General features: G+C 41.7%; 1 protein-coding gene across 4 annotated transcripts in view; it reads right to left on the minus strand.

The window, feature by feature from the left end:
- The window catches only part of PCBP3 (poly(rC) binding protein 3), a 268457-nt gene that overhangs the window by 203325 nt on the left and 44774 nt on the right, over window positions 1-20358 (minus strand). For 2 of the 4 annotated variants that reach the window (XM_040483721.1, XM_040483712.1), the window contains exon 2: window positions 13470-13512. The exons of the other annotated variants lie outside the window; for them this stretch is intronic. The gene's annotated coding sequence lies outside the window, so the exon portion shown is untranslated. The remainder of the gene's footprint in view (window positions 1-13469; window positions 13513-20358) is intronic. 4 annotated transcript variants of the gene reach the window in all.

Below are 20358 nucleotides of genomic sequence, written 5' to 3' on the forward strand. Positions count from 1 at the left end.
AACTGGGTGTGGGGTATACAGAGATTCTCTGTATTACTCTTTTTTTTTTTTTTTCCCAACGTTTATTTATTTTTGGGACAGAGAGAGACAGAGCATGAACGGGGGAGGGGCAGAGAGACAGGGAGACACAGAATCGGAAACAGGCTCCAGGCTCCGAGCCATCAGCCCAGAGCCCGACGCGGGGCTCGAACTCCCGGACCGCGAGATCGTGACCTGGCTGAAGTCAGACGCTTAACCGACTGCGCCACCCAGGCGCCCCTGTATTACTCTTATATTAATCCTGCAAATCTAAAACTGTTCTAAAATAAGCAGCTTATTTTTGAAGAGAGCCAGCAATTAAAGGTGAAAAAAAGACCAAGGTCACCAAGTTGTCATTTGTCTGGCCCTGGTGGGAAAACAGTAAATTTCTCACAGCGTCGTCAAATTCAGAAAGATTGTCGTGTCACTTCGGACACTGACATTGCAGAGTCACAGAGAAGGTGCTTCTGCCAGAAGGTCCAAGCTCACAGGAGACACTCAAGATTTTATCATTTGGGCCACCGCATAACCTGCGGTATATCTCAGGCGCTAAGTGTTTTCTCTCTGACTAAAGAGTGTGATCGGCTTAGCTGTAACGGAAGCTGAACGGTGCCAGCTTTGCTTTAACCGCATTTCTGATTCTTATGTTGAATATTCGGCGTAGGGAACTGAATATTCTAGAAGGCGGGCTATCATTTCTGGCCACGGTGAACGTCTCTTCTGCCTTGCTGGCCACTGCCTTAGCAGCAGCCTCCTGTGCTGACCACTGCCACCAGGCTAGACGTCGTGCACACTGCCACTCTCCCTCACACCAACTTCCCAAGACAGGACTATTGTTTCCACCTTCCAGATGTGGACGCTGAGGTCCAGAAACTTCACAGCAAGCAAGCAGTAGAGGCAGTGTTTGAAGTACCCCCTGCCAGGTACCAAGGCGGGGACCGGCTTACCCTGCCAGGCCGGGTTCTGCCCCAGGCCCCTTGGCCTCTCTGCACACAGCCAGGTATACAACAAAGTGGCCTGCAGTGAGGCCTCGCCCGGCTGTGAGCAGAGCTCACTGGTCAAGCAGACATTTTTGTGAACAGTGCCAATGCTCCCGAGAGAGCAGAGGATTCTTCCTACGTGGAGAAAGATCAGGAGTCATTCTGAATCTATGCCCTTGAAACAGAGCCAGGGTCTAAAAGCTTTTACAGAACCACATGCATCACAATCATCAATATGCCATTAGATCCTGGACATTAATTCCCTAAAAGTATTTCTGAACCTTTGAAAGGATTAACCCTTTACCATATTAAAGCCCCCGCACTCACATGAGCTAGAACTGCTGGTTTTTCTTTTTCCACTCAAATGAGACACTGATTTTATTTTTCTATCTTCATTAAGGTTACTGAGATAAGACTGTTTTTGAAAGTGATCCTTTTCCCTTCATTTACCAAATATTAGGAAAATCCTCATTCAGCTTCCAACAGTTCCACAGTTCCCAAACCTGAAGCAGAAAAACAGTGTTGGTCCCTCCCTGGCTTCTTGATCAACATGGCCTTTAGTGTGCAGGGCTCCCAAAGTCTCCCAAGAGAATCAGATGGGGTTCTTAGAAGTCCCCTAACCTGACAGCAGGAGGGCATCCTCCCACAAGGCCGCCAGGCCCCTTGGGGGACACCTGGTGTGCTGCCACTTCCTCCCGGGCAGGAAGAGCAACGCTGTGGTCCTACTGAGTATGCTCCCTCCACACGGAGCCACCACGGGTGCCACTCAGTGGTGAAGCAGCGTCAGGCTCAGCAGTCGGAGAAGCCGGGGCTGAATCCTGACACGCTCACCAGGGGAACGACCTCGGGCAAGCCTCTTGACTCCTGTATCTCCGGGTCCCCCTCACCCGCGGCAGCCGCCCTCCCAGGGCTGCGTGAGCAGCCACGCGTGCGTGTGCAGCACTGCGGCCTAGCAGACGCCGCAGGGGACCGCTCCTCTGGCACCCCACCTGTCTGCACGCACCAGTGACAGCCCCGCTCTCTAATCCCCTCTAGGAGCCCAACAGCAGGCAGGAAGCACAGGGTGAAGCAGGACTATCGCCACCATCACTTAGATTCCATGCTCCTAATAGCACGATCCTCTTTGCCAAGTGCCCTCTGGGACCCATCTAATATGCCTCACAGGAGGATCACGTGCAGTGGCCCAGAGCCTCTCAAAATGGGGCCAGAAGAGCTCACTGGGAATGCAGATTCATAAGCCTCATACCTACTGGATCAGAATCCGGATTTTTAAAATCCCAGTGGTTCATGTGCACATTGAAGTTTGAGAAGCACTGGCCTAGATCCCTAGAGATGAAAAAGTATTTCAATTTCGAGGTTTCGAGGAGGGAATATTTCAGAGCAGAAAGCACGCCTTCTTTCCCACTCTGGCTATTAATAACACGTATACACATTCAGTCAGCAGGAAGAGTAAACAGAGATTGGCTTCAGGGGCCTAGAAATAAAAGTTGTAAAAAAGGAAAAAAATAAGTGTGCTGACAAGTCTTATAACCACGAGATTTTCTGTCATCTTTTTGCCAAACCCCTCTAAGCGCTTTCTCCTCTGTTGGATCAAAGTTTGCAGAGATAACGACTGCGTTTTTACAAACAAACATCCAATTTCTAGTTGTAAGCCCCACTGGGAACTAGAACGGCATCACACTGAAGAAGAAAGAAAACAGGAACTCACTGGTGTTTTCTGACAATTTCTGGAAGCCGGCGAGCTCACCCCTGAGTTCAGGGTCACCAGCGCTGCCGCCCTCCTCTGGGCCTCAGCTTCTTAATCTAAGCTGCTGAAATGAAAGGCCCGCCCATGCTACTTGGGGTTTGTGCTAACTGAACCAGCACTTGCTGATCAAGCCAAAACTCCCCTCATTCTAGAGCATTTACTGCAGGGGGCTGGAGAAAAGGGGGGGCAAGAGGAGGGGCCAGCATGGGGACAGAAAGGAAAAGCCCACCCCAGTGGCAACAGTGAGCTCTTCTCCCACACCATGTTAGACTCCGGCTACTACGAAACTTGACTGATAAGGCCCCCAGGCGGCGCCCAACAGAAGGATGAACCATCTCTTAGAGGTGACGGGCCGGACCGCAGAAGCCCCCAGGTGCCTCTCGTGCAGTCAGGGTGCAGAAGCTCTGTTCCAGGAGAAAGAATGTGCTGAAATTGCTTACAACTGTCTCGAAGTAATGAGGTCGATTTGCTCACGAGATGTGCAGACCACTCAGAGAGGGGCTGTCCGGAGCGGCGGCAGAGGCTTTCAGGCAGGCGGACAAATGCACACGTGCAAAAGCCACAGTCAGTCCCAACACCGAACATTCTCTGTGCCTCTCCCGCTCCTCAGTGGACCAAATCAGTGAGGCTAAGACCAAGCCCACATTTTCTGCCTGCCGGGCCAATGCAGGGTCAGGAAACCACAGCCCGCTGCCCTTTCTGTACCGCCTATGAGCTAAGACTGGTTTGGGGATTTTATAAGGTTGAGGGGGAAAAAAAAGAACATACGGCAGAGGCCACGTGTAGCCCACACACCTACAATATTTGCCATATGGACCTTTCCAGAAAACACGTCCAGACTGCTGGCTTGTGGCAACCATAGGCTCCAGGTGTCCCCGGTGCAGGTCCACCCTTGGAGGCCTTTTTTCTGCCAAACACAGCCAAGAAAGCCCCGAGATGCCTTAAAAGCGTGAAACCTGGTGGAAACATGTGCTCAGTCATCCTAAGAATCTAATAAAAACGCAGCCACTAACTGCCAAGCTCCCTAAGGAACACCGAGAAGTCTTTTCTCCGTGTGCACGGGGGTGGGTGGAGGGAACCGTCCAGCCGAGCATGCTCTGGATGGACAACACAAGTGTCGGGGGCACCTTGGCTGGCGAGGGGCCCTGCCTGCTACGGCTCACTGCGCCCCGGTCTGACTCCCACTGTGCCTGGTCTCCCTGTGCCGCTAACGGAAAGCACCAGGATGCCCACGGCCCTGGCCCAGGTGAGCCTCCAGCCGAAGACAATCCCGGGACTAAGTGCCAGCAGCAGCGTCCTTGCTCGTTCCTGTGGTCAACCACGGCACCGGGCTGGCCACGGAAAGGACGGCAGGAAGCAAAGTCCAGAACCACGCCTCACGGACAGCAGCGCCTGGTACTAACACGAGTGCGGGCGGAGGCCTCCCCGCCCGGCCAGAGCGCCCCTCCGCACCCGGGCCAGGCGGCCCCACTGACAGATGAGGTCAGCTCACCAACCGGCAAGAGGCCCGCTTCCCGATGACCGCTTCTGCGCGGGCTACTCCAGGGCGCTCCCAGGCGCCCAGGAACCGAGAGCAAGTGGTATTTGGTCATCTCCAGCATCCACTGTCATAACGTATTCGGCAGATGGAGCGCTGTGTCCTATACCTGCACTGTATCACAGCCCTCGGTAGGTCACGTGGCTCACAAAATTGATTTAGGAGAGATTATTCAATTCCATTTTACATTTTCATGTTTGGGAACTCTGCCAGCAGCAACTCCTGCTCTCCCAGAGGTCAGGAAGCTATGGACAAGGCAATCTCCTGCTGTTGTAAATGGAGCTCCATATTCCCGTTATGAATTTCCTGTCAATCTTCAGATTACTTCAAATACGATTGCCCTTCATTCAGACAGTGTTTTATGTCTCCGTGCCTGCCTCCTTCCCCTATCTGGTTACGGCCTCGTCTGCAGACAGCTCTCCCTCAGAGCCCCTCCGGGCGCCTCTGCCGGAAGTGTGGGCGGGCGAGGACAGGAGGGCCCCCGCAGCCCGGGTCGGGAGCAGGCTGGCCAACCACCACGGTCATGAGCGAGGGCATCCACCATCTCGTGCCCTCCTCCCTTTCTGCGGGGAAACAGGACCACTCTCGCTCCGATGGGGGCCCCGCCTGCCCTCCTGCCAGCCACCGGCCACTCCATGTCGCCCAGGCCTGCTGCCAGCGTCTTCTCGGGCATTCCCTGCATCTGACACACGTCACCCTATCCGCCCGGGACTCCTTCGGTTCTCTGCCACAAGACCAGCTGTTCTTCTCAGGTGCTCTGATGGAAGCAGGGTCTTCTCCTTGACCTCTTGACATCAGCCTCAGTCCAGGTCCCCGTCCCTCTGTGCCCCCTGCAGAAACCCCATCCACCCATCTAAATGCACACCAGTTCCAAACCCCGACCTTCACGCGATGTCCTGTTCCTATCTCCAATGTGACATGTCCAAGCAAGAACCTCCAGCCTCCCACCCTCCCAACCTGAGACCCCTGACGGCTTCCCCATCCCTGGTCACCAGATGGCACCCTTCCAGGCTATCCTCCTCATGTCACATGTCTCTGCTTGTGAGCAAGGCCTGTGAGCTCTACCATCAACCATATCCAGCATCCAACCACTTCACACCCCACCGCCCCGATGCACACCACCATCACCCTTCCAAGGTCAAGGGACTGACCTCCCAGTGGGCTCCCTCTTCTGCCCTTGCCCCCTGAAAGAGCAGGCAGAGTCATCCTGTCAGAGCCTAAGTCCATTCATGTCACCGCTCGGCCCAAAACCCTACAACGGCTCCCTATTTCCCACAGAGTAGGAGCCAAATTCTCCCACTAGCCTACAAGGCCCACCAAGACCCGCTCACCCTCCCTGCCCTCCCCCCCTGCACTGCCCTCGGCTCTTGGCCATCATCCATCGTCTCCTCGCCCTCCGCTCTGCTCCACCACCCAGCCGCTCTGTCTGTCCTTGGCATCTGCTGTCATGCCCCTGCCTCTCAGACATTCTTCCCCAAATATCCACTCATCTAACTTCCTCACCTGCCTCAAGTCTACCCCTAGACATTGCTGCTTCAGGGAGGGCAGCCCAGCCCTCCTCGGCCACCATTCCCCAACTCCCCTCCCCTGCCCTACCCTCTATCACAACCTGCTCCCTTATTACAGCTCCCGTTCACCATGTCTGTCTCCCCCTGACAAGATGTAAGGCTCCTCGGGGCAGGTGTCTACCTGTTCTGTTCACTGGCAGTGCCTGAGCACCTAGAACAGGGCCTGGCACTTGGAAGGTGTCCATAAATTTGAATTTAAAACTTGCTGGTCTCAAAACGTGAGTTTCCTGGACACCAAAATAAAAGGGGGAGTAAAATGAGTTTCAGTTTTGACTATGGCTTTGACGTGTGAGGAACAGCAAGAATGCCGATGTGGTTAAACAAAGTCAGCTGGGCAAATGGCAGGGAGTGAGCCCCAGCGCCCGCAGAGACCAGATCACGTGAGGCTCGGAAGCACTTCCCCTTGTACTAGGAGGGGCACAGGGAGACTCTGGATAGTTTGGAACAGAGGGATGGCATGATTTGACCTATATTTGTTAATTAAACTTCTGATTTTGAGCTAAACGTAGATTCACATGTAGTTGTGGTTGTACAAATAACACAGAGGAAACCCAGGGACCCGTACCCTAGTTCCCCCAATGGTGACATCTTACAAAATTATCGAACATTATCACAACGAAGATACTGATATTGATTCAGTCAAGATGTGGAACACGACACTTCCATCCCCACAAGGATCCCTCACATTTCTCGTTTACAGCCACAACCTCCCACCCCATCTCTTCCCAAACCCCTGGCTACCACCAATCTGTTCTCCATTTCTATAATCTTCTCATTTCAAGAATATTATATAAACGGAATCATACAGTATGCAGCCTTTCAGGACTGGCTTTTTTCACTCCCCCTCATTCTCTGGAGATTCCTCCAGGTCATTCCGTGCGCACAGTTCAGTCCTTTTCATCACTGAGGAGCACTCCATGGAAGGGACGTGCCACAGTTTGTTTGACTGTTCACCCGCCGAAGAACATATGGGTCGTTTCCAGATTTTCACTATTTTAAATAAGCCTACTGTGAACGTTTGAGAATAGCTTTTGTGTGAACATAGTTTCCACTGCTCTGGGATAAATGCCCAGGAGTTCTTATTGCTGGATTGTACGGTAGTTACAAGTTTAATTTTATAGAAACTGGCAAACTGTCTTCCAGAGTGCCTGTACCATTTTACATTCCCACCAGCCATGTTGTGAGAGATCCAGTTCCTCCATATCCTCACCACGATTTGCTATCATCACTATTTTTGTTTTATCGTAGCCATTCTGATGTGTGCGTAGTAGTATCTCATTGTGGTTTTAATTTGTACTTCCTGAACGGCTAATGATGTTGAGTATCTTTCCACGTGCCTGTCCGCCACCTGTATGTCCTCTTTGGTGAAAGTCCTCTTCATGTCTTTTGTGCACTTTCAAGTTGAATCGTTTTCCTTTTTTTTTACTGCTGAATTTTGATAGTTTTTTATATATCCCATCACCAGTCTTTTCTCAGATATGTGATCTTTGCAAGTATTTCTCCCAGTCTGTAGCTTGTCTTTTCATCCTCTTTTTTCTTTTGTAGGAAAAGTTTTTAATTTTGATGAAGTCCAACTTCTTCCTTCTCTTATAGATGACGTTTGGAGTCTAGGCACTCTTTGCCTAACCTTTGCCCAAAAATGCAAACATGGTCCTATTTTTCCTGTTTTATAGTTTTACATTTTATATCTGAGTTTGTGATACATTTTAAGTTCATTTTTGTATAAGATGTAAGACTTAGTGATTGTTTCATTTTTTACCTATGAATGTTTGATCCCTCCAACACCATTTGTTGGAAAACCTATCCTTTCTCCATTGAATTGCTTTTGAAATTCTCAAAATCGTTTCAGAAAATAATTTCTCAAAAACCATTTGGGCATATTGGTGTGATTCTCTACACTATCTTCCACACTGGGTTCTCTGTACTGTTCCATTGATCGCAGTGTCTATCTTTCTGACAATACCACATAGTTTTGATTACTGTGGCTATAAAATCTGGAAATTATGCAGACTGATCTCTCTCCCTTTACTCTTCCTTTTCAAAACCATTTTAGCTATTCTAGTTCCTTTATTTTCCATATGTATTTTATAATCAGCTTGTATATATCTACAAAAAAAATTGCTGTGATTTTAACAGAAATTACATTAAACCTGTACAACAGTTTGGGGAGAATTGACATCTTAACTATGTTGCATTTTCTAATCCATGAACACGCTACGTCTCTCCATTTATTTAGATCTAATTTGATTTCTTTCATCAGGGTTTTGTAGTTTACAGTATAAAAGTTCTATAAATGTTTTGTTAGATTCATACCTGTGTGTTTATTTTTCAGGAATTGTATTTTTAACTTTGGTGTCCACGTGTTCATTAATAATAACACACAAAAATAAAGCTGATTTTTGTGTGTTTATCTTGTATGATGCAACACTGCTAAACTCACTAATTCTAGTTTGTTTTATTTTTGTTTTGTAAATTCCTTGGGATTTTCTATGTAATCATGCCATCTGCAGATAGGGACAATTTTATTTTTTCTTTTCTGATCTGTAAGCCTTTTATTTCTTGTCTTGTCTTACTGCATAGTCTAGAACTCCTAGCACTATGTAGAATAAGAACAGGTAACCTTGTCTTGTTAGTAATCTTAGGGGGAAATCATTTAATCTTTCGTTTTAAGTATGATGTTAGCTGTAGATTTTTGTAGATGCTGTTTATCAAGTTAATTAACTCTCTATTCTTAGTTTTCTGAGTCTTTAATCAGATGTTGGATTTTGTCAAATGCTTCATTAAATTGAGTGATATGATCATTTACTTTTTCTTCTTTAGCCTGTTAATTACAGTATATTACACTAACCGATTTTCAAATATTGAGCCAGGCTTTCATCTCTAAAATTATACAATTCTTTGTATGTATTGCTGAATTCTGTTTGCTAATATTTTGCTAAGGATTTTTGCATCTATATTCATAACAGACAGTCTATCTTTTTAATGTCTTTTTTCTGATTTTAATATCCAGGCCATAATAACTTTATAAAATGAATTGGTAAGTTGTTCTCTTCTATCTTCTGAAAAATACAATAATCATGTCATCAGCGTCCCAGAAGAGGAAATGGGCAGAGCTGAAAAAGTACTTAAAGAAATAATGGCTTAAAAGTTTTGTGCTGTTTGTCTGGAGTAGAGCAGTTACTGTCTAAATGTTTTCTCTTTTGCTGTGTTGTCTCTTTCCTGGCCCTTTGGCTGGAGAAAGCAGACTTCTGCAGCATTTTTTTTTGTTTGTTTCTTTGTTGGTTTGTTTCCGTTTTCTACACTTGTGGTATTTATGGGTTACCAGCTTCTCAAGTTTGAGGCTAGGGTGTTTAAAAGAACACTCAGAGAAATCACTGTCATGTCATTCCTTGTGTTCTGAGGCCCCTAGCTGGTCTTCCTTCTCATCCTTTGTCAGACTCTGCATTTGTTTTATACATAACGTCCAAGGTCTTTAGTTTCACTTAGTGGGAAAAACAGGGGAAGCACATCAACTCCATCCTCCCAGAAAGGGAAGTCGATCTACACTTTGAGAAAGATCATTCTGGCCACTGTGGGGATAATCACCTGTAACTAGACAAAAACTGAAGCAAAGAGACCCGTTAAAGACTAATGAAATTATCCAGGTGAAAGATCAAGGTGGCTAGGGGCCAGGCTGATAGCAGTACAGGTGGTAAGAAGTAGTTAAATCCTGAATATATTGTCAAGAAAGTGCAGACAAAATTTGCAGACGTCGGGCATGAGAGAAACCAAGGAGTCAAAGATGATTCCCAGGGCTTTAGCCTGATGAGTGGGAAAATGGAGTTGCCACCAATGGATATAGAGAAGGCTGAGGAAGGAGCCAGGTAGGGAGAAAGAATGATGACTGAGTTGTTTTTCAAGTGTGAAGTTAGAAATGCCCATGATACAGATAAACAGCAGTGTTAGGTATGGAGATGAATATGAGCCTGGAGTTTAGGGACTGGGGTTCAGGCTGGAAAGATGTACTTAAAGTCATCAGGGTATAGGTGGTATTTAAAGCCATGAAACCAGGTGAGATCAGTGAGGGAATGAGGTAGAAAGAGAACAGTAACCTCTGGGCTCTCCAATGAGGACTGGGATTTGGAAAGGAGCCAGCAAAAACATATTGAGAAGAAGCAATCAAGAGCTAGGAGAAAAGTTAGAAGTGTGTCCTAGAAGCCAAGTAAAGAAAAGTGTTTTTCTTTCTGTCTTTTTTTAATGTTTATTTATTTTTGAGAGAGAGAGAGAGAGAGAGAGGGAGCGAGAGAGCCAGAACACAAGTGGGGGAGGGGCAGAGAGAGAGGGAGACACAGAATCTGAAACAGGTTCCAGGCTCTGAGCAGGCAGCGAGCACAGAGCCCGATACGGGGCTGGAACCCACAAACTGTGAGATCGTGACCTGAGCCAAGGTCGGACATTTAACCGACGGAGCCACCCAGATGCCCCATAAAGAAAAGTGTTTTAAGGAGAAAGGAGCAAAAACCTGGATTCAGATGCTGCTAAAAAGTCAAGCAAGAGGAAGACTGAAACTTGACCACTGGATTTGACAAAGTCAAAGAGGTCTTTGGTGATTCTGATGACGCTGTTTTTGTGAAATAATGGGGAAAAAACCCAGATGCAGTGGGTTCAAGAACGAATGGGAAGGAATTGCTGACAATAAATGTAGGCCTGAGACTTAGGTGAGTCACTAACTTCACCTATAATTGAGGATAATGGTGCCTTTTCTTCCTTAAATGAATCTCTAGTCTGGGTTAGATACAGCAAACTAAGGAGATCTAGGGAACAGAACTTGTAGGAACACTGGATTTTCATAAGAGATCATAGACAAGTACATAGAATACTATAATGGAATAGTAAATTCTATACTGGATGGGAAATCAGGACAGAATTCTCCAAGGAAGTTATGCTATGTCTTAAAGAGGGCTATCATGAGAATCAGCAAAGCTCTTTGCATAAAAGCTTTTTGAAAATAAGGTCCTGCAGAAGTATGTGTAATTAAGATAGAAGAATTAATGAAACTTGATCGGTTCTGATGGTGTCACTTGCAGAGAAAGACCTAAGTTTAAGTCATAAGAGAAATGGACAACCACTGAGTTCAGTGAACATACAGTGTCCTTTTAGCCAAAAGAATACGAGTGGGCAGTGCTATATTCTTCATCCTTAACATTTATAAAAAATCTTACATGCAGTTAAGTGCATGTCAAGCTATGAAATAAAAACAAAAGTCTATCCCTCCACAAAAAAAATAATAAATTAAACACACACACACACACACACACACACACACACCAACATCTCCCTCCCACTCTGCCAGCATCAGTTGTTTTTGGGCTTCAACATTCAGAGTATTGCATACCATCATCTTAACATTACAATCAAAACCCAAAATGATATACTTTCTTTAAAAATTAAAGGAAGTGACATCATCAGGGAAATACAAACCAAAACCACCATGAGATACCACCACACACCTGTGAGAATGGCTAACATTAACAACTCAGGCAACAACAGATGTTGGCGAGGATGCAGAGAAAGAGGAACTCTTTTGCACGGTTGGTGGGAATGCAAACTGGTGCAGCCACTCTGGAAAACAGTATGGAGGTTCCTCAAAAAATTAAAAATAGAACTACCCTACAACCCAGCAATTACACTACTAGGTATTTATCCAAGGGATACAGGTGTGCTGTTTTGAAGGGACACATGCACCCCAATGATTATAACAGCACTACCAACAATAGCCAAAGTATGCAAAGAGCCCAAATGTCCATCAATGGATTAAAGGATATAGAGGATGTGGTATATACATACAATGGAGTATTACTCAGCAATCAAAAAGAATGAAATCTTGTGATTTGCAACTACATGGATGGAACTGGAGGGTATTATGCTAAACGAAGTCAGTCAGAAAGACAAATATCATATGACTTCACTCATATGAGGACTTTAAGATACAAAACAGATGAAACATAACAGAAGTAAAAATAATATAAAAACAGGGAGGGGGACAAAACATAAGAGACTCTTAAATATGGAGAACAAACAGAGGGTTGCTAAACGGTTTGTGGGACGGGGTATGGGCTAAGTGGGTAGGGGGCATTAAGGAATCTACTCCTGAAATCATTGTTGCACTAGATGCTAACTAACTTGGATGTAAATTAAAAAAATAAAACAAAACAAAAAAACAGCCGCATCTTAAACTCGCCAATTTGTGTACATTAAATATGTATAGCTTTTTGTATGTCAATCATTCATCAATAAAGTGGCCTAAAAAAATAAAATTAAAACTAAAATTCAATTAAAAAAGAAAAAGAAAAAGAAGTGAAATAAACCAGTCACAAAAGGAAAAATCCTATACAAGTCCATTTGTATGAAGTGCCTGGAGCAGTCACACTCAGAGAGAAAGCAGGATGGTGGTTTCTACACATTGGCAGCAGGGGGAAATGGCCAGTTATTATTTAATGGGAACAGACGTTCAGTTTTCCAAGACGAAAAGAGCTCTAGAGATGGATGGTGGTCATGGTTGCACAACCGTACACGTATGCTTGACGCCACTGAGCTATACACTTAAAAATAGTTAAAATGGTGAACCTTATATCATAGGTATTTTACAATTCTAAAAAATAAGAAAAACTTTTTATAAAAAGGAACGAGAATGTTGCTTATGCCCATGATGAAGTAACCAGGATAGGGCTTATCCTCTTGCTGTAAACAACCAGAGAACTGGAAAAAAAAAAAAATACATATGAAACAACTGATTTCAGACAACAGGCTGCATAAGAGTGTCAAAGCCATGTAATTTCCTTGACTGTCGTAATAAAAGTACCTTCCACTGGGACACCTGGGTGGCTCAGTCAGTTAAGCATCCAGCTCTTGATTTTGGCTCAGGTCATGATCTCACAGTTTGTGGGATCAAGCCCCAAGTCAGGCTCTGTGCTGACAGTGTGGAGCCTGCTTAGGATTCTTTCTCTCTCTTTCTGCCCCTCCTCTGCTCTCTCTCCCACTCTCTGTCTCAAAATAAATAAATACACATAAAAAAAAAAAAAAGGACTTTCGAGACTGCATGGCAGGGGGGGAACTCAAGCAGAACATCACAGCATACTGAGCCAGGGAAACACATCAGAGCTCAGGGAGGCTGAGGCAGTTGGAGATTGTGAAGAGGAGATATGCAGAAAGGCTCTGAAGAGAAGAGCCACTCATAAAAAGAGCTCCACAAATCTGCACGGAGGTCCCCTCCATCTGTTGCCAAATTCTAAGCAACACAAGAAAGTCAATGACATGAGGGGGAAAAACTGACCAGAGAATTATAAAATAAACATTTTTAATTGCTTAATAAAGCATTGAGAGACATTTACAGTTTTGACCAGCCTCAGTTGAAAGCCCCAGCTGAACTACCAGAGCAACAAATAGAAACAGCAGTAGGGCTGCCCCTCAATAATGGAGCTAAATTAGCCCTAGAGTAAAACATACTCTACAGTCAACCCAAAAAAAACTTAAAATTAAACCTTAACAAATATCAAGGCAATCCACAAGTAACCCATCTGTCTGAAAGAACAAAGTCTAACATTCTTATTTTTAAAAAAAGTCAAAATCCAGACACTTACTGTAATATTTATGATGTCTACCATCCAATTAATGTTACTGGACCTACAAAGAAACAAACAAGCAAATAAACAAAAATGGTGACCAAAAACAAGAGAAAGAACAGTCAAGAGAAACAGACTCTGAAAGGCAGAGATGATGAACTGTCCAAATAAGGATTTTAAGACAACTATTATGCATATGTACAAGTATTTCAAAGGCTACATGAACACAGCAGGAGATAAACAGAAGATTTAAAAAGAACCAGATAGAACTTATGGAGGTGAAATAAATACATATAGGTTGGAAATGAAAATTTCAATAAATGAGATTAACAGCTAATTAGGCAGAAGAAATGGTATTGGCAACACAGAGATAGAAAATAACCAAAGTGAAACACAGAGATAAAAAAGACTAGGAAGAAAGAGCCCCAGTTACCTGTGGCATATCAAGTAGTGTAACATAAACAGAAGTTCCAGAAGTGAAGAGGAAAGTACACACACAAATATATATATATATATATATATATATATATGAAGAAATGTCACAAAATACCAGATAATATTCCAAATTTAATAAAACCAATACACCCACAGATTGAAAACACTTAATGAAATTTAAGAAAGAGAAACACAATGAAAATCATACTGAGATATCAAAGAGTAATTGAAGAGGAAGAAATAGAAGAATTAGCACAAATGTCTTATCATAAATTATATACCCAAAACACAATGGATGAAAAAATTTTAAGTGCTGAAAAAAAGACTGTTAACCTAAAATTTTATGTCCAAAAAATATTCTTCCAAATTAAGGAGAAATGAGGTCATTTTCAGATACACAAAAACTGAAAGAATTTGTCACGAGCAAACTTAAGCAACAAGAGATGTCAGAGGAATTTCTTCAGAAGGAATTAAAATGATACCAGGTAATTAACCACCAAAAAAAAAATAACAAAACAATAGAAACAAAAATTAAAACAGATAGGAATTGTCAGTGTTGGAGATAAGGTGGAATATGAAAAATACAAATACTTTCTTTTCTAATAGAAAAAAGAGAGGAATAAACAGATAAAATTTTAATAGCAAGATAGTAGATTTAAACCCAATGATATAAAAATTATCATATAATAATTACATTACAATCAATGTAAATGGCCAAAACATTCCAGTAAAAAGGCAAAGACAGCGTGAAAAACAATCCCTAACAATATGCTGTCTCTAATAAAACCCAGTTTAAATAAAGACACGAATACCTTAAAAGAAAAAGAATAGAAAAAGATATACTAGATACAAAACACTAACCAGAGACAAAGAAGGACATCTTATAGTGATAAAAATGTCAATCTATTAAGACACAGTAATCCTACATGTGAATGTACACAATACCTGACAGAATTAAATATAGAAATAAGACAACACACCTCTCTCTGAACAAAATAAAGCAAATAGACATGAAATCGACAAAAGAAGACTTAATACCACCAATCAATTTCCTAACTAAAACTTTTATTTTTAAAGTTTATTTATTTATTTTGAGTGTGAGAAAGAGTGTACATAAGCAGGGGAGAGGCAAAGAGAGAAAGGGAGGGCGGGGGAGGGAGAGAGGGAGAGAGAGGCGGGGGAGAGAGAGAGAGAGAGAGAGAGAGAGAGAGAGAGAATCTCAAGCAGGTACAACACTGCCAGTGTAGAACCCAATGTGGGGCTCGAACTGTGAGATCATGACCTAAGTTAAAACCAACAACCAGACACTTAACCAAGTTAGCCACCCAGGCACCCCTAATTAAAACTTTTAGAACACCCAGCCAATAACTGAAGAATACAAACTAATTTCAAGTGAACAAGTAAAAGTTTAAAAATAATACAAAATATATTTTCTAACAACAAAAAATTAAATTAGAAATCAGCAAAAGAAGTATCTAGAAAAACTCTAAATATCTGTAAGTAAAATGTCATATTTCTAAAAGACCCAGAGACAAAGAAGATACTGTAAGGAATTTTAGAAAATATTTTTAACTGACTGAAAATGAACATACAAGACAGTAAAAATGTCGGATATTCATAAATTTCCAGTGGCAATGTAAAATCTGGAAAAACTGCTTGGCAGCTTCTAATTAAACTTGCAACCATCACATGACCCAGAAATTATACTCATGAGCAGTTGTCCCAGAAAATGAAATGTTACGTTTACATACACACACACACACACACACACACACACACACACACACGAATGTTCCTAGCAGCTTTACTCTTAACAGCAATATTGGAAATAATTCAAATGCCCTTCAACGGGTAAGTGGTTGAACAAACTCTGATAAATCCATACAATGTAATACTACTCAACAATACAGGGGAATAAACTATTGATGCCTGCAACAATCTGGAAATACTTGCAAGAACATTATACTTGGGGCTAGGGAGGAGCTAATCCCCAAACACTGAATATTATGTGAATTTCCACTTATATAACATTCTCAAAATGACAAAACTATGCAGGTAAAGAACAGATTAGTAGTTCCCAAGGGTCAGGGACAGGGAGTGGGATGGAGAATGACTGTGAATACAAAGAGGAAGTACAGGGAATTCTCTTATGGTGAGGGAACAGTTCTGTGTCTTGACTGTGGTATTAATTACACAAAATCTATTCAGGGAATAAAACTGCATAGAACTGTACACACACACACACACACACACACACACACACACAGATATGCAGGTTAAAAATATGGTAAAAGCTGGGATGCCTGGGTGGCTCAGTTAGTTAAGCATCCGACTTCGGTTCAGGTCATGATCTCACAGTTCGTGAGTTCGAGCCCTGCACTGGGCTCTGTGCTGCCAGCTCAGAGCCTGGAGCCTGCTTCAGATTCTGTGTCTCCCTCTCTTTCTGCTCTTCCCCCACTCACACTCTGTCTCTCTCTGTCTCTCAAAAATCAATAAACATGAAAACAAATTAATTAAAAAAAATACGGTGAAAGCTGAATGCCTGTGGTCTAGTAAACAGTATATCAACGTCAATATATCAATATATCAATGTCAATTCCCTAAGTTTGATATTGACCTACAGTTATATAAGATGTCACCTTGGGGGTAAGTGGGTGAAGGATACACAGGATTCTTTATATTATTTTTGCAACTTCCTATGAGTCTATAATTATTTCAAAATAAAACATTTTTAAAACATGCAGGATACAGCTAAAGCAGTGCTTAGAGGGAAATTTTTAAGTCTAAATGCTAATATCAGAAGAGAAAAATATCCATAATAAATTAACTTCTCTAATATCAGAAGAGAAAAAAAATCCAAAATCAATTATCTTAACTTCTACCTTAATAAGCTAGAAAAGTAACAGCAAAGGATATCCAAAGTAAATAGAAGGAAGAAAATAATAAATTTAGAATAAAAATCAATAAAAGGAAAAACAGACAAAAATGGAGAAAATCAATAAAAGCAAAATCTGTATATTTGAAAAAGTTGATAGAATTGATTAACTGCTAGCTAGACTGATCAAGAAAAGAGAAAAAATACATGTTATAAATTTCAGTAGTGAAAGAGGAGACATCATTACAGATCTTACAATAATGAAAAATAATAAAGCAATATAAAAAAGAAATTTTGTCACTGAACTTGATAACTTAGAAAAAATCAATACTTTATAAAACATGAAATACCAAAACTGACTCAGGACACAAAACTCTGAAAGGATCTAAAGAGCTAAATTCTTAAGGCATTATATCATAACTAAGAGGTCTATCCATCAGGAAGATCTAACAATTGGAAATACTTATGCCCCCAACTTGAAGGCACCCAAGTATATAAATCAATTAATAACAAACATAAACAAACTCATTGATAAAAATACAATAATAATATGGAACTTTAACACCCACTTACAACAATGGACAAATCATCTAAGCAGAAAATCAACAAGAAAACAATGGCTTTGAATGACACACTGGACCATATAGACTTAACAGATATTTTCAGAACATTTCATTCTAAAGCAGCAGAATATTCTTCTAGAGTGCACATGGAACAGTCTCCAGACTAGATCACATACTGGGACAAATCAGCCCTCAAATACAAAAAGTTTGAGATCATACTATGCCTATTTTTAAACCACAACACTATGAAACTTGAAATTAACCACAAGAAAAAATCTGGAAAGACCACAAATACTTGGAGGTTAAAGAACGTCCTACTAAAGAATGAATAGGTTAACCAATAAATTAAGGAGGAAATTTAAAAAGTACATGGAAGCCAATGAAAATGAAAACACAACAGTCCAAAACCTCTGGGATGCGGCAAAGGTGGTCATAAGAGGGAAGTATATAGCAATCCAGGCCTTCCTGAAGAATGAAGAACTGTCTCAAATACACAACCTAACCTGACGCCTTAAGGAGCTGGAAAAAGAACAGCAAATAAAACCCAAAACCAGCAGAAGAAGGGAAACAATAAAGATCAGAGCAGAAACCAATGATATTGAAATCAAAAACATAGTAGAACAGATCAATGAAACTAGGAGCTGAATCTTTGAAAGAATTAACAAAATCAACAAACCCCAAGTTAGACTTATGAAAAAGAAAAAGGAAAGGACCCCAATAAATAAAATCACAAATGAAAGAGGAGAGGTTGCAACCAATACCACAGACATAGCAACAATTATAAGAGAACATTATGAGCAAATTATATGCCAACAAATTGGGCAATCTGAAAGAAATGGATAAATTCCTAGAAACATATGGGAATGCAAGCTGGTGCAGCCACTCTGGGAAACAGTATGCAGGTTCCTCAAAAAACTAAAAACAGAACTACCCTACGACCCAGCAATTGCACTACTAGGCATGTATTCACAGGATACAGGTGTGCTGTTTCAAAGGGACACATGCACCCCCATGTTTATAGCAGCACTATCAACAATAGCCAAAGTACGGAAAGAGCCCAAATGTCCATCGATTAATGAATGAATAAAGAAGATGTGGTATATATATACAATGGAGTATTACTCGGCAATCAAAAAGAACGAAATCTTGTCATTTGCAACTATGTGGATGGAACTAGAATGTATTATGCTAAGTGAAATTAGTCAGTCAGAGAAAGACAAAAACTATATGACTTCACTCATATGAGGACTTTAAGAGACAAAACAGATGAACATAAGGGAAGGGAAGCAAAAATAATATAAAAACAAGGAGGGGGACAAAACAGAAGAAACTCATAAATATGGAGAACAAACTGAGGGTTACTGGAGGGGTTGTGGGAGGTGGGTGGGCTAAATGGGTAAGGGGCACTAAGGAATCTACTCCTGAAATCATTGTTGCACTCTATGCTAACTAATTTGGATGTAAATTTAAAAAAATAAGAAATTAAATTAAAAAAAATTTTTTTTAATTCCTAGAAACATATAAACTACCAAAATTGAAACAGGAATAAATAGAAAATTTGAACAGACCCATAGCCAGTAAAGAAACTGAATCCATAATAAAAAATCTCCCAACAAACAAGGGTCCAGGGCTGTATAGCTTCCCAAGGGAATTCTACCAAACATTAAAAGAAGAATTAATACAAAATCTTTTAAAACTATTCCAAAAAATAGAAATGAAAGGAAAAATTCCAAACTCATTCTATGAGGCCAGCATTACCTTGATTCCAAAACCAGACAAAGACCTCACTAAAAAGGAGAATTAAAGGCCAATATCCCTGATGAACATGGATGCAAAAATTCTCAAGAAGTTACTAGCAAAATGAAACCAAAAATACATTCAAAGAATTATTCACCATGATCAAATGGGATTTATTCCTGGGCTGCAGGAGTAGTTCAATACCCTCAAGTCAATCGATGTGATACACCACATTAATAAAAGAAAGGGTAAGAACCACATGATCATCTCGATACATGCAGAAAAAGCATTTGACAAAATACAGAATCCTTTCTTCATAAAAACCCTCAAGAAAGTAGGTATACAAGGAACATACCTCAACAATCATAAAGGCCATATACAAATGACCCACAGCTAACATCATCTTCAATGGGTAAAAGCTGAGAGCTTTCCCCCAACATCAGGAACACGACAGCGATGTCTAGCCTCAGCAATCAGACAACAAAAAAATAAGTCATCCAAATTGGCAAGGAAGAAGTCAAACTTTCACTCTCTGCAGACAACATGGTATTCTACATGGAAAACCCAAAAGACTCCACCAAAAAATTGCTAGAACTAATACATGAATTCAGCAAAGTCACAGGATATAAAATCAACATATGGAAATGTGTTGCATTACTATACACCAATAATGAAGCAGCAGAAGCAGAAATCAGGTAATTGATCTCATTTAAAATTGCACCAAAAACCATAAGATACCTAGGAATAAAGAGGTAAAAAATCTGTACACTGAAAACTACGGAAAGCTTATGAATGAAACTGAAGAAGACAAAAAAATAGAAAAACATTTCATGCTCATGGATTAGAAGAACAAATATTGTTAAAATGTCTATACTACCCAAAGCAATCTAAACATTTAATGCCATCCCTATCAAAATAACACCAGCATTCTTCACAGAGCTAGAACAAACAATTCTAAAATGTGTAGGGAACCACAAAAGACCCTGAATAGCCAAAGTAATGTTGAAAAAGAAAACCAAAGCTGGAGGCATCGCAACTCAGACTTCAAGCTGTATTACAAAGCTGTAAACCTCAAAATGGTATAGTAATGGCCCAAATACAGACATATAGATCAATGGAACAGAAGAGAGAAGCCAGAAGTGGACCCACAATCATATGATCAACTAATCTTTACCAAAGCAGGAAAGAATATCCAACGGGAAAAAGACAGTCTCTTCAACAAATGGCGTTGGGAAAACTGGACTGCAACATGCAGAAGAATGAAATTGGACCATTTTCTTACACCATACACAAAAAT

This window comes from Herpailurus yagouaroundi, unplaced genomic scaffold (assembly GCF_014898765.1).
Source record: "Herpailurus yagouaroundi ecotype Mexico unplaced genomic scaffold, PumYag 162, whole genome shotgun sequence".
NCBI lineage: Eukaryota > Metazoa > Chordata > Mammalia > Carnivora > Felidae > Herpailurus > Herpailurus yagouaroundi.